The sequence below is a fragment of the Plectropomus leopardus genome, chromosome 13 (genome assembly GCF_008729295.1).
Source record: "Plectropomus leopardus isolate mb chromosome 13, YSFRI_Pleo_2.0, whole genome shotgun sequence".
Classification (NCBI taxonomy): domain Eukaryota; kingdom Metazoa; phylum Chordata; class Actinopteri; order Perciformes; family Serranidae; genus Plectropomus; species Plectropomus leopardus.
The window spans coordinates 11,153,160-11,164,878 of NC_056475.1; the positions used below are offsets into that span (position 1 = coordinate 11,153,160).

The window sequence follows — 11,719 nt, forward strand, 5'->3', positions numbered from 1 at the left end:
ATTTTGTGGCACTGGTGTGACTGTCACGTTTGTAAATATGATTTCTGCACCAAATGTCACATCAGTTGTGCTGCATGAGAGGTAGAATGGAGATGGTTGGTTACACAAAGCCCTCCTGTGGTGTTGGCATAGATTATGTTGGAATATACGAAACTATTCAGGGTGTTTGATAACATACAAGCACCTTCCTTGTTTATATAGCTTCAAGGTAATAGAAAACAGTGGGAAAGAATACTAAAATGAGTAGTATTGTGGCACAATATGTGACAAAATCCCAGATGTGTGCATGTGCTGCACAGCAGGGAGTAAACACATAAAAAACCTCACTATTTTCTACACCACCTATTTTGGCAGGAAATACAAAATATCACACAAAAAGGTGTCTGTTTTACACTTTAGCATTTGTCACACCTTGGGGGCATCCTTTTTAAATCAGCAGTATTTTAGGTAAATACTAATTTTTTCAAATTAAACCACTCTTATCCTTAAGGTAACGGAGGAAGTGACTAACAATCACTACTTTAGCCAACTCCAGATGTCATGAGTCATCAAAATGTTGGCAGGTGACCTCAGTGTTTGATACATACAGAAAGAATAGACTGACAGAAAAGAAAAACAAAAAAGCAAAGATAAAGAAAAACACAGTAGAGACGGAGAGAATGAGGTGAAAAGAATGTTTTAGGAAACAAATCAGAGAAGTCCTGGATGAGAGAGACTCATTACCCAGGACCAGCTGTGGCCAGACGACTGCTGACACCAGGGGAGAGGCCTGCTTCACTCACGTCATGTCTGACTCTGAAAATGAAAACTGAAACTGAAAATCTCCCAGGATGTCAAGAAAGATGACAAACACTACGGAGAAGCCGGTTAATGACACTTATGATCAAAAATCACAGCACCTGTACTTTAAAAAAGGCCGCCTCCAATGGACTTTATGTGTGATTTATTTTAAAACAATAAAAAATATTTAATATTTAGGGATTTGAGTAAAGCCAGGTTCAAGCAGGAGTTTTAAAATCATAACAGATTTTGAGATCAGGTTGCATCATGCCAATTAGAGAAACTTCTCAGATTTTCGTCTCGCTGATCTCAAACACAGATTTGAAAATAATTGCGCATCGCAAACTGCGGGATCTTATTAAGATTATTGTGCCAGAGGGAGCCTGAATGCAAAATAATAAATACGGGATAAATCATTCCAAAACTCCTATAGTTTCAGCTCGATTTAAGAGCTGTAGCAGACAATCTTATACTACTTCTGTTATGACACCAATACTTTGTCTGAAAAGACTGCAACTGGTATTAGTATTGATATTCTGTTGGAGCTAACTCTGCTTAATTAAATTTTAGTGAGATCTGATGGAAGCAAGATAAGAATTGTCACTGTTCATGTTTGGCAGATACTTTAGACACTTTAAAACGTGGTCAGTGCATTATATTACTGCTTACACATAACAGCCATGAACATGCATCCAGTAACTGATGGTGGCCATAGAGCACAAAACTGTGGAAGAATGCAGAGTGAAACAGGCTCATTCATGCAAAACAGAAACTCTATTGTTTTGCTCAGAGGAAAAGACATGACTAGACAGAAATATCTTCCAACATCTTAAAGTGAGGTTAAACTCAGGGCAGAAGGCTAAAGGTTTAGTGTTACTTTTTGGCACAAGATTTCTTGATTCTATTCTGTAATGACTGCTTGAGTATAGTCAACAAATAAGCCACTAGCAAGTCTGTTATTAACTTTAAATTAAGCTAGGTTACATTGCGGTGGGTAACAATAGTCACCTAAAATATAAATCAAATGATTTTGGACATTATTGTGAGATTGATTCAGTTGAAATTTATCATTTAGTTCAGGATTCTGGGAAATTGTGCTGTAAATATCATTGTCATTATGGCACACAGCAGTACAGCTTATTTGCTCTCTTGGGTAGTTTCCCAAGTGTCTGTGGTGCTAAAATGGGACATTAACAAAAACATTAACTCTGAACATGATATAGTAGCTCCTGAGCTCAATCTTTTTCTATTACACAGAGTTTCTAAGCCTTGATCCAATCCTGTGTCACAGCGAAGTCACACTCACTTTTCACAATTTTTCCCATCAGACTGTTGGTGTTAAATTAATTGGATCTTTTCTCATGCAGCATCTGTCTGCTGACAAACCAGCACCCGTCTTACTCTCTTGATTCCATTTTTTATTTTGTTTTTTTGCAGTTAAGGAAACTCGATCTGGCAGTAGAAAAGAAAATATTCTTGACTTTGCTCAGGACCAACAAAACAGACGACTTCAAATGTACTTTGAAATGGCATTCAAGCGACACCTCATTCATTTGTACTGTCTGGGAAACAAACAGTGCTGCGGGAGTGAGAAACGACTGAGCGGAAGCTGAAGAGATTGGTAAAGTGAAACGGGGCGGGGCATGGGGAGTGAGAGGGGGATTGTTACTTTTACTATATTCTCAAAGAAACACAACTATCTGATATGACAAACACTCCCTGTACGCACACTTGAAATATGCCTTCTGAGGATTTGTGGATGTTTTCAATAATTACCCATTTTTCATTTCTGTTCACCTCCTCCTCCTCCCTCCACCACTGTATCTTTTAATTTACGCCAACCATCCTTGCAAAAATCGGGACTTAAGAAAATGAAAAATCAGGCAGTCATTAGTCAAAGCAGTCATCCATTCAACAGGTAAATATGACCATCACTCATACAGTCAATATCAGCTCATTTACTGCTGGCCTCAGCATATTTAAGCTCTAGATTCCAGTGGCTAACTCTGCTCTCTGGTAAACAATAAACCACGCACAGACATGCAGGAGCAAACTGTGCAAATAAACATACAGCCTTGATACAGAAACATTACCACAAAGCAATTGCAAAAGCTCATTCAAACTCCACAAATGTCCCAGTGAGAACGGTTTATTATGTGGCTGTAATGCTTATTAGAAAAATAAACAACAGTTTCCATTCTGACTGACATTATACTCCGCTTCTGACCGAAGCTGAAAACGGGTGTCTGCCGGGAACATCTGCATTAAAATGATATGCCTGCATTATTGTGCTCTTATTGCCACACACCAGGGGCACTTGTGCTGAGCCGGTTATAGTGTGGGATTCAGTGGCCGGTGTCAAGAGATGGAAATCAAATAATGAATAAATTTTACATTCTGACTCATTTAATTTTCTCTGCGGCTCAGGGAGAAGTGGTCTTGTCCGGAAGCCGGCAGTGATTTCCTGTTTCATGTAAATGCCACCAAACATGAAAGTGCTAGAGCGCAAAACGCGCAATCGCTAATGCACATTCATATTCACACACAAATAATGGTCTGTGAGATAGCATATCTGCTCACATTGGGATCATGGAGAGAGCAATCACATAAACATACATACAAGTGCTCATAGAAACTGCATAGATATTTTCACACAACATGAAATTTAATCATGTACCACAAAGATGTAGTTCCAAACAAAAAAAATGAGTCTGGAAGTACCTGATAGCATTCTTATTTTTAAAGCATGTGTCCTTTGGATTATACAAACTAAGATCAAGTACAAGCAGTTTGTTTCTATATTTCATAATAATTTAAAGCAAACATAAGCTACACTGTGAAACAATACGTCCACCTTTCCACTACACAAAACAGAAAGCCAGACACTTCCAGTAGCAGCAACAGTAGTTTGTTTGGGATTTTAAAAAAAAAGCTTAAAGTGGTAGCATTAAGCAAAAAAATAATAAGGCATCTATAGAAACGCAAGCCAGATCAAAAGAATCTGACAGCAATTGAAAATGCATTGCATAGAATGTTGGGTTTTTTGGAGGGGTTTTTTTTGCATTTTTATCAGTTAGTGAGTAGTTTTTGCCAGCCTGATGAAAGCAGAGCGATTACAGCAAATGAGGGAAGAGAGAGACTTGGAATAATATGCAAAAAAAAAAAAAAACTGTCTAGTCATACACAATCCAGGGATGATGTTTTCAATGGCTGGCGCCTTATTCTGCCAGCCCATGCAGGTGCCAATGAGGCAACAAAAAGGAAATGCTCCAATTGGACAGAGTTTGTTTTGCAGGTTGCAAAACACAATGCAACACAATTGTTGAAACCTGCTACGATCAGACAGAATGCTTTTGGCAGTTATGCAGCTTTTGCTGCTTCTTTTTTAACTGTTGCAAGGCAGCCACTGGAGTACCTGTCCTTGGCTTAACCACTATTTAGCTGTAAAGTTATAATGTTCAGTTTAAGGCTAATTTAAGGATAGGACTGTGGCAATCTGACAATTGAATCATCAGGCCTCAATGTGGTTGGTAAAATGTTAGAAACTAGTTGAGGCATCCATTTGTTCAGACATGTTTCAGCTTGCCGGCCAGCTCAGGGTGAAAGTAAGCTAACATTAGCTTCACATAAACCATGAATGCTAATAATTGTTGTCATTGCCACTTCAGAAAGCTTTCAAAGCATCTCATGGAAAACAAGAAAAAAAAAGGCAATGACGTTGGGCACTTTTTCAGCTCTGACTTGCAGTTTTTTTCTACTCAAGGCATTTCAGAGAAAATGTAGGGCTGCCCCTTGAAAGTCTGAGATTCAAATGATAAATTGGAGACCCTCAGCCTGCTGTGCAGTGATTCTGTGAACATTTTGGTCCCCAGATTTTGCTGCAGAGAGAATTCTCCTGAGTTTTTCCCGCCACTCTTAGGAGCGCTCGACATGCAGGCAGAAGCACAGAGGAGGAAATAACTTCTGCTTAAAAGTGGTAAATTTGCAGCTGACAGCAACTTAATACAATACATTCTAGCTTTTGTTTGATATCTAGTGATGGCAAAAAATGTTGTTGAACATTTACAAACCGTCGTCAGTGCAGTTAGCTTATTTACTATCTGAAGTGAATGCCGTTGTCACAGTCAATGTCCCACAGAGCCAGTTAAACTTTAAAAACTATGTAAGGAAAACAAACTGAACTGTCTAAAATTCATATTGAGTAACCAAATCCAATTTGACAGTTACATTGTAAGGTACAGCCCCAAAAAATTTAAGGCACATAAAGCGGAAAAACACAAGGCACTCTGCAACACAAAAGCAGCAAGCAAAATGCTTCACTCTCATTTAAAACTATTACAAAAAGCCACCCGGGGCTGTTAAAATGCTCTCTGTCTGATCAAGCGTTAGTATACAAAACAAATAATAGATTAAAGAGGATGTGTTTTCTTGGCAGAAACAAAATTGAATCTAATAGAAGCCTCAACTCAGGAGAGTGAGGGGAGAGGAGATCTCAAGCTGACTGACTGCTTACCCTGTACTCATGCACATTAGGACACCTGGCCCAGGAATGTCTCATACAGCGGACGATGCTGCGACTGGGAATGAGCAGAAGCAGCAGGCATAACAAGCAGGGCAGAGAAGCTATTGCTTGACTGACAGGTGATCTCTAAGAGATGTTACTTTAGATCTTGTCTTGCATTACACATGTACAGGGTTCCTATACATTTTATAGACAAAATTTCAAAACTTTTCCATGACTTTTTAAGGTTCCATAATAAAATTTCCATTTTGAAAAAGCATGTGCACCACTGTATCTGCTGCACTTGCAGCAGATAAATTGTTTGCATTAATCTGCCTTGACATGCAACATCTTTAGATGCAATTATTGCGCATCACAATATAGATGCTGAAACGACATGTCGTCCAGCCCCAAGTCGATGCATATTAAGTTACTTACTAACTTAAAGAAAATATATTCACAATTATGTTACATTACGTCAAAGGTTATCCCTGAAAGATTACTGTAAGAATTAATTTCATTACACACACACAATTCCATGACTTTTCCAAAACTTTCAATGATTTACACCACTTTCATGACTTTTCCAAGCCTGTAAAATGAGAATGTTGAATTCTATGAATTTCCCAGGTTTTTCATGACCGTGGGAACCCTGCATTTAGAAACTCGGTCCTCATCACTAAGGTATTGACTTATGAAATACAAATAACAAGACCTTATTTCCCCCCAAATTACCTGTTTAAATGTGACAAACTGACTGAGAAAATCTTTTGAGAGGAGCTGAAAGTGCAGATGGGGTAAGTCTGGGTTTTGTCCCACCGAAGCTGCATGACCGACACATTTGATGAGACTACTGCACTTTTTGAGGCCGAATATAATTGGATTCTCCTTCTTTCTCTTCACTTTCGCCATCAGTCTCATTTATTATCTGTCTTTCATTCTCTTGCTTTGTCCATTTCACTCTGACTCTGTCATCCTCTGTAATCTTCTCGGTTTTCTTTCATTTTCGGCAGTTTTGTCTTGTCCTCTCCTTTGTTTTCTCCCTTCCTTTATATCTCCGATGCTGTATTTCATTGTCGCTTTCAAGTTTCTGTCTCTTTTATTTTCTGCCTTTTGAACTCCTCTTTCACTCTCTGCTCTTGTTCTCTCCCCTTCGTTCACTCTGTCTCTATCTGAAACAATAACCATCCTTCACGAGCCGCTGGCGTTCACTCAGTCGGCTACTCATGGTATGCTGATTACGCAATACTCTCTCCCCTATCTGAAAACATGGCTCACTTCGCTGTCGCGCTGTAAAGCCGTCAGTGCAGAATGTCAGTGTGTGAAAACCTTTTGGGACAATGAAAAATAACAAACTTTCGAGCCCTTTTGTTAGTGTTCAGCAATTGTGTTCCCCGTGAGCTTGTCAATAAAATCCCTCAGTGAATGATGAGTTTTAAAAGCCAGTCAGCAAAGTGGTCATTTTTCAATGCCTTGTTTCAAGCTTCAATAATCATATATACATCATACAATCTATCAGCAGGGGCCCCGCTGCCCTTAACCAAGGTGACTTATGTCTTGATTTACAACAATCAATACCTCATCAGAATTATTCACCCCCTTTGACAAACAAATCAATGCATGTTCTTTAGTCCTACACAAACATCTGAGCCATATGAGCTTGCTGTAATTCAATGCCAAAAGGGGTCCATGTTACAACGGACAGCTAACCACTCACATACAGTTCACCATTTCACATGACAGAGATGCCAACAGGCGTAACAGTGCTGTAACAGTTTGTGTAATGCAGTATCAGACTGAGGCTCTGCATTTGGTTACATAAATTCACAAAAATCCTTGTGAACAATATTGCCTTGTTTGTCATCCTATTTTTTGGGTTGTGATCTTTTGAATTTTTTTTAATTTTCTCTTAAATGTGCTGCTATTTTCTCCAGTAATATCAAAAACATGCCTTAATATGTACTGACAATCCCAGTAAAGGGAAATTGAAACCGGAAAAAACACAATCCTCTTTTTGCTCTTATTATTACTCTCCAGTATATTTAAATTAAAGGCCCACTGTGCAAGATTTAGGGGGATTTAGAGCCATCTAGTGGTAGGTGTTACAGATTGCAACTAGCTGAAACTTCTGGTTAGAAATTCTTGATTCATTGTTCAGGTGTTTTTACCGGGAGCTGAATTATCCACAGAGGTCTCTTCCTACAAAACACACGGACCTTGTAATTTAAACTGGTAAAAACACGAACTAAAGCAGTTTTGCATTATAAAATCTGTGTTTTTGAAAGAACCATGTGTCATGGAGGGGCTGCTAAGTACGGTGGCCAACACAAAAACCACATGGCCCTCTCTAGAGCCAGTGTTGGTTTGTCTGTTCTGGGCTAATGTAGAAACATGCCGATCTCTGTGGACGAGTGCCCGCTCCCTACATAGATAAAAACAGTTTATTCTGAGGCAACAAAAACAAAGCAATACTCACATTCAGGTGATTATACACTACATAATATTCAATATTAATAATTATATTATATGAAATATCTGTCAATGTATCACCCTACATCCTACACACTGGACCTTAAATTTCCTCAAAAAGTAAACCCTTCAGGTTTAAAGCATCAGTTGATCACCCAAAATGTTGCTGTAAACTCCATCAAAAACTTATTTTTTCAACAATTCCACACCCCTGTTACAGTGAGTCCCAGACGTTTTTTGTTTGTTTGTTTTTTGTATGTAAATGACATCATACACCATTAAACTGAAAACAAAGAAACACATTTTCATGCTGGTAGCATGTTAAAATGTTGATGAAGCTGACTTTACCTCAGGAAAGCAACATCAGCAGCTGCTGAATGTCTCGGCAGAGTTTGGTTTATAAATTATCAATACAGGTGCAGGTGTGTAGATGCAAAGCATCATCAAAAGACACAAATACAGATGGCTCTACTCACAAAAAATGCAGAGCCATATTTTCTCCATTAGCATGTATTATATAATTATGTTTAATATTAACCTAGGCTATGTAAAGGTTGACTTCTGCACATGCATGTTTCCCATCATCCCACCTACACACGACTCACTGCACTCACCACTGCGTCTACACAGCTGAGAACAAGACCTCTTATCGTAATTCTTACGTGGGAGGATGAAAGATGGTCATTGTCTTGTCTTGGTGAAGTTAATTAAAAGGCTGATCTACTATTAGAGACAGTCAGGTGTTGAAGATTCACACACTTCCTGCTAGGTAAAATTGCATTTTGTGACGTTACATCTCACCAACAGGCAGAATTTTCAGAATAACAGTGTTTTCTTGTCATCTGGACTACTCAAAGCTCTTTCACACTATGAGTCACATTCACTCATTCAGACATTCACATATTCATACTCTGGAAGCCAAAACTACTGTACAAGGTTCCAAACATTCATACACAATCACACACTGATGTAACCACCATCCGCAGCATTTTTGGGTTCAGTATCTTGCCCAAGGCTACTTTGACATGTAGACTGGAGGAACTGGGGATCATACTGCCAACCTCCCATTTAGTGGACATCCCACTCTGTCTCCTGCGCCGCAGTCGCCCCTATTAAACTCTTGCCTCTTGAGACAGCCACAGTCAACTTCAGAGGTGTTTTTACTTTTAGGTATCTGAGTCTTTTTAGTAATATTTATTTACTGAATTAAAAGTCAAAAGTCATATAGCTGGTTTTAAATTTTTTGTCGGGTTTTTTTTTTCTTTTTTCTTGAGAATAGGTTTCACATAACCAATTCAACAAAATTTCAATGACTATTTTTTTTTTAAATTTGAAGCAGATCCTAATTATATCTCTGAAAGCAGTCATTAGAATTCTGTTGAAACAATAATGATATGTAACATAGATGTTTAGAAGGTTTCACTTTCAGCTATAATTCACAGTTTCTTCCTCGATGTCTAAATGCGTTTTGACCAGCAAATCACCAAATCAACACATACTCAGATACAGTTGTCAGCTGTTGCCAGAACCAGTGACAATTATTAAAAAGCAGGAAGTCTCCCTTCATAGGATATCAAATCACGTGTTAACCGGGTGGACCCTGAGGAATCTATGTCAAGTGAACAGGCATTTCAGATTCCCCTTGGCCCCCACCTCTCATTATTGAATCTATTTGCTCTACTTATGTGATCAAAAGCCCATCAGCTCCCTTGAGCACATGCCCGTCTGTCTCTCTGCACGGCTCTCTGTCCATCTGTCCCCTCACGCCTCCTCCACGCTGAGTTTTCTAACCTTCAGATGGACCTTTGTGTTGGCTTTTGTTCTTCCTTACAAGACAAATCAATTTAAAGGACTCAAACTCCTAAGTGAAATCAGTTCCAGGTTGCTAATGCAGGCTGTCAGCATCACTCAGTGGCAGGGGGAGATAAAGCTATTTATGGAGAAGACAAGAGATGGGAGACTCGGTTTTCTTTCTCCGCCTGTCCCTCTCTGAGATCCTCAGACCGCCATTTTATTAAGAAACAGATTTGAGGTCATGTACACATAAAAGCCTCAAGGTAGATACAATCAGGCCCCACCTGTCAGCAGCCAACAGAAAATCAGTCGCATTTTACTTGCCATCCATATGTTTATTTTTTCCCCACTAAAAATAAATGTCAAAACTGGATTTCACTGTTTGCTTTTCAATGTTTAGCTTCAAGCATTCAATTTCTAATGCTGCTGCAGACCACATAAAAGTCTCGTTTCCTACAAACAGGGATGTACCAGGACTGAAAATCAGCCCAGGACCTTGAGATGGAGAGAGTCCCACAGGGGGCATGCCGAGAAAAAACTTGGGCAGTAATTTTTGGTGTTGCACTACATCCACCTGGATCGATAGGCAATATAAATTCAGTTAGTAATGATCCAATATCATTGATGCAATGCGAAAACATCAATATGTATGATTTCCATGGAATGTCTGTGTCACCATTTCTGTCCAAAAACACCTCCTCCTTTCCCCACTTCCTCTTTTCCAGGCAAACAATGGCAAAAACCGAGAAAAAGACAATGAGCATATTTACTGATATCATCCAATATCAATCACAGGCCCCTGAATTCAAACAAATCAAACTTGCAAGTGGCAGACCTAATAATAATAACAAATACTGCGTCGTCCAAAAACTCAATTTAGTACTGTTCGCGATTAAACTTGTGATTTACACCTCTATAACTTGAACACTAATACATTTTTTTTGGTATAAACAGAAACTAATGACGCTGATGACTTCACTTTGACACTTTGGGATGTTTTGCTGGTATCTGTCTCCTCAGTTTGTATAACATATCAGTGATATCACCATTGCACTAAATCAAAACAAGACCAGGCCAGCCTAGATGAGCTGGGACACCAAGTCACACTACAACTTTTGTACCACAACAATACAGGCAGTCAATAAAATGAGTTACAGATGCACACACAAGACACTGAGACACTGAGACAGTCAATGCTTTTCAATATATAGGCTAATCAGAAACCACAATGCAGTCCCATAAAATAAAAGGTGTGCGTGTGTGTGAGAGAAAGAGAGAAGAGATACAAACAAGCTGCTTGTCATTAACAGCAAATATTTGGAGACAGACAGAATACAGGCCTATACATTCTCAAAATCCCAGAACTAATAGAGACTGGCCTACCTGATATCAGCGGAGAGCCACGAAGAAGTCCGCCAGTTTTTAGGGTCCTGATTAAGTCTCCACAGCAACATTGACTTTCCACCAACCGTCGCTTTAGCGCATTTAGCCGCATGTTGCACCAACATTTTGCACTTTTTATAGCTCGTAATTATTCTGCAACACCGAGTTCTTTGTCTTCTTCAGTCTTCTTTCTTTTTCGCAAATTACGTCCTCCACATAAACTCCACAAAGGTGAAAACTCCTCACGAAAATAACGACTCAGCCGATCGAATCCCCCCTCAATATTAAGAGTATTAGATCGGCCCAGCATGACAGGTGATTTTCCGCTCTCGGCGGTCTGTGGCTGCCTCACGGATGTATAATAAGGAAGTCAGGCAGGGCTGAGACTTCCTTATAATACATCCATGCTATAGCCCTACACACTGCCGGACCTATCACATGTGGTACCCTATGCAAGCTTCCGCCATCAAAAAATAAAACAAATAAAATAAAATAAATAAATAACATATTGTTACCGTAATCTGTATAAAATAATAATGAAATAAACATCATCTCCTTTTTTCAATTTTCGTGCTGAGCCCCAGGAGGCTTTTTACTTTTTACTCTAGTGCTCTGCACATACACTTCTCTCAACTATTTCCCATCAGAAACAAGAACAAAAATAAAAACCATGCATTGCAATCTGCGTTTAGTCTGTAAATTGTAAATAGCAGCAGCCACCATTGAAGCCCGTCTATTTATCCTGCTTCCATTGCCACTGCAAAGGTTTTATTCTTGGTAATAATGCATTAG

At 39.1% G+C, this 11,719-nt stretch overlaps 1 protein-coding gene across 1 annotated transcript in view; it reads right to left on the reverse strand.

The window, feature by feature from the left end:
• Nucleotides 1-11,046, reverse strand: part of sgcd (sarcoglycan, delta (dystrophin-associated glycoprotein)) — a 307,043-nt gene extending 295,997 nt beyond the window's left edge. The window contains exon 1 of the mRNA XM_042498784.1: nt 10,928-11,046. The gene's annotated coding sequence lies outside the window, so the exon portion shown is untranslated. The remainder of the gene's footprint in view (nt 1-10,927) is intronic.
• Between the last annotated feature and the right edge of the window lie 673 nt (nt 11,047-11,719).